We start from the raw sequence: 3,752 nt of genomic DNA, 5'->3' as shown, positions 1-3,752 counted from the left end.
TGATCTATATTTCTCTGAATCATATTTCTGTCTTTCCAAACGATCTATAGATTGATACTTTATAATTTTTTTTTGAAAAAATCATTTTCTGGTCAATACATAAAAAACAAAAAACATTTTTTTTTCCTTCAATATTTTTTTCTTCTTAATTTCTTTCATATAGTTTGATTTGAGCAAAAGCAATGAATTATGAAAATCTTAGTTTAAAAGCCACTAGTTACTGAAAACATTAAAATAAAAAACTCCTGCTTTGGTTCAGATTTTAAATGTGACACAGAGCTCCTATCAGGCAGAGGAGAACCACAACATCACTCTGGAGTGGACCTTCACCACCAGACCCAGCAGAACCTGGACACAACTGATTATCCTCTGTCTACTATTAACTCCTTCCAGAGCCTCAGTCCTCTATCATGTCCATGAAGGTGTTGAGGTGTCAGAGTCTCAGGATGAACAGTTTTCAGGACGAGTCCAGAGTGACAAAGACGTCCTCAGAGAAGGACGAATCAGACTCCATGTGTCCAGACTGAGGACTGAAGACTCTGGTCTGTATTGCTGTGATGTGGCGACTGATTATGGCTTCAACTCTGGAAGATGTTACCTTAATGTCTCTGGTGAGTTCACCGATAATACATTTTTGTTTCAGTCTCAGTTTAGATGTGGATTTTTATTGAATGTTTAAACTTCATTTGAAGTCATCAGATGTTTTTGTTTCTTCTCAGCAGCGAGGAATCAGTCTGAACCAGAAATTAAACCTGAAGCTGCAAACATTTTGAATAAATGGATCATTTTCCTTTCTGGGACACTAGTAGTTGCTTTTCTCTGTTTATTGGTTTTCTACAGAAAAAAAAAAAAATACTTTCACATCATTGTCTTGAGCTGCAGGTAATCCAGCAGAGTTACAAGGAGAAACATGTTTATAATCATAAATGCATCACAGCTTCCTGTTAATACTGTATTAAGTGTAACTTTACAGCCAAAGCTGGGCTGTTAAAGGTTTCATCTGATCCAGAGTTTAGTTAATCTGGACCAGTCTCCACCAGAATAGATGTAGATGAAGCTGCTCCATCACAGATTGATAAAGAAACCTATTGTGATAAGGATAATTTATCTGTTTTATGGTAACTCTGTACAGAAAAATAAAAACCTTATATTCTGGATAAAGAAAATAGGTGGTTTGAGAGGGGCGTGAAGGAAGCCATCTATGTTAAGAGAGAAAAACCAACTTTAAACAGAGGTGGTGGACTCAGATTCCAGCTTCCAAAAACATACAATTCAATCATAGACATGATCCCTTCCAGATATCACCAAACCCCCTACCCCACCACAGAGGAACGAGGGACCTACCCGCTCCAGCCGGTGAACAATACCTCCTTAACGACCGACCCTTAACAATCATAGACAGGTTTCAGGTATTACAGGAGGCAATCCCCCCCTTAATGGCAATCCCCCCTTTAACGACCGACCCCTAGAATCATAGACAGGTTCAGATATTACAGGCTAACGATGGAACTAAACGACCCATTCATCGGTTACCATTTGCATGTTTCCAAGCAATACAAGGCCTTGTCCATATAAGACTTAAACTCACTGCGGATCCAGACATTTGAATTGAGAAAGCTTCCTGGAGAGGTGGCGAAACGTCTTCAAATCTTGAAAACCAAGTCCAGTGGATATTTTTTGAATTTTTACGGAAAAATAAAAACCATTTTTCAGAACTGTGTCTGAGTGTTTTTACAAAGTGAGAAATAAACAGAAACAGTTGATGAATTCTGCTGATGTCCTGTTATGGTCCCTCTGAGGGGTAGAGGAATGTCTGCATCTCTGACATGAAGGACCAGAGTTTAAATGATGGATGGATTAGGAAGGAAATCTGGTGTTTAAATCTATTTCCAATCTGTTCAGGAGTTTTTCCTTCAATAAGGAAGAACAGACTCACTACACCCTGCTGTCCTGTTGGTGGTTATCAAGATTTCTGGTTTATGAGGAACTGATTTAGATCATTTCTACTTCCTCATCTTATATGAACAGCCCCCTGTTTGTGTTTCTAATATTCTCAACCTCAAACTTTCATTTTATGAGTTTCTGTCAAACAGACTCAGTTTAACTATGTGGATGTTTAATGGAGCTAATATCAGCTGTAGCTATGAACTCTGAACAGACTGAATAAAGAGTAAAATCCTCCTGATCAACCAGCAGTTAAACATGATTCCCACAGTTTAATAACCTCAACTGTCTTTCTGTTCGTCCATCTTTTAATCATCATTATTTATTCAAACTCCTGCATCTGTTTCTGCTGCAGGTCTTTCAGTCTGTTGACATTAATGTAGCTGAGGAGACTCATTAGGATAACTCTGCATAAGGTTATCTAACTGAATTCATTATTGATATGTTATGTTTATCATGTAATAATTTTTTTGTTTGTTTTTTGCAGCTTTTTCTTCTAAAATAAAGTCATTTATTGATTAATGAAATATTTTGGTTATAACAGCTTCACATAGAGACAATCAGTTAAATGATGCCATGTCCTCACAATACTTGGAGAAAAATGATTTAAAATCATCACCAGCAGCCAAACTGCAATGACTTTCCTCATTATTACATCAAGTGGTTTTTATCTTTCTGGGAGATTTTCTGCCCATTTTATGTCTATAAAAGGAACGACTATTAAATTCAAGCTTTATTTCAAAGTTTTTCAGACGTATCAGCTGTTCAAGACAAAATAACAGAACAGATCATTGGTTCTGGTTGGTTGGGTCCAGAAAGATTTTTAGAAATTATTTATAAACTTAAACAAAAACGATGAAGGATTCTTTGTCAGAGTTTAAACAAAACATTAATCCAGTAAAATGTAGAAATCTACACAAGAGAGGAGGCTGGAAATAATTCACACTTTCTATTCTGATTTCTTCTGTTTTCATCTCTGAACCAAATCCTCAACATGATCAGAACCATCAGAGCTGCTGTCAGTCCCAGTGGGATGAAGATGAAGGTCCTTCCTCGTCTCTCTGGTTCTGGAGTCAAAGTTGGTCTCTGAGTTTGGATCTGATCAGCAGCTGCTGGAGAGAAATCAGAAATATTTATTTCTACTTGTTCATGTTTCAAACTGAGATTCAGGAGGCTTCATCTAGAAGATGGAGATGTTTGTTCATCAACACAGTAGAAAGAAAAATACATTTAGATTATTTCTACTAACCAGTTATGTTCAGGCGACACGTTTTAGAGCCATAGCGACGATCAAACTCCACTTCACACCGATACAGACCAGAGTCTTCAGTCCTCAGTCTGGACACATGGAGTCAACTAATTTGATCAAGACATTCAGTCCCACTAACTAGAGAAAGAACATATTTTCACAATAAACAGTTCCTAATTTTTTATGTGTATCACATTGTGCTTTTGTCTCAAAACAGTGAAAATTGTCAAACCCAGACTTTATTGTTAAATCTATTCAAACTCTGTTCAGTTCTACGATTGAAAGTTAATGAGCCAATATGGACATAATGAGCCTGATAGATCTGATATGCATCAATCATTGACTTTGCATGTAAACTTTCTGCTTCTGCTGCTAAAAGTGCATCTGGTGTCAACGTAGCATGAAACAGGAAATTTTTTCTTCTATCTTGGTATGTTATTGTTTTTACCGTCATAAGTTGTAAATTGCTGAGTAATATTTTTCTAACTGCTTCATAGCCTAAAGGATACTGTTTCGAATAGGGAGTCTTTAGGTTAACGTTTGCCCAATGTTGCCAACA

General features: G+C 36.8%; 1 long non-coding RNA gene across 1 annotated transcript; it reads right to left on the bottom strand.

Annotated features, from left to right (window-relative positions):
- Positions 1-2,917: 2,917 nt before the first annotated feature.
- Positions 2,918-3,309, bottom strand: LOC119781840. The gene is made up of 2 exons (XR_005280612.1): positions 3,194-3,309; positions 2,918-3,056 (listed from the first exon to the last, which is right to left on the bottom strand). It is a non-coding gene; the product is annotated as an uncharacterized LOC119781840 (long non-coding RNA).
- Positions 3,310-3,752: the final 443 nt, after the last annotated feature.

This window comes from Cyprinodon tularosa, unplaced genomic scaffold, assembly GCF_016077235.1.
Source record: "Cyprinodon tularosa strain WSP-4 unplaced genomic scaffold, ASM1607723v1 ctg1826, whole genome shotgun sequence".
In the NCBI taxonomy this organism is placed as follows: domain Eukaryota; kingdom Metazoa; phylum Chordata; class Actinopteri; order Cyprinodontiformes; family Cyprinodontidae; genus Cyprinodon; species Cyprinodon tularosa.
The sequence above is the reverse complement of the archived record's forward strand: the minus strand, read 5'-3'. Positions and strand labels throughout refer to the sequence as shown.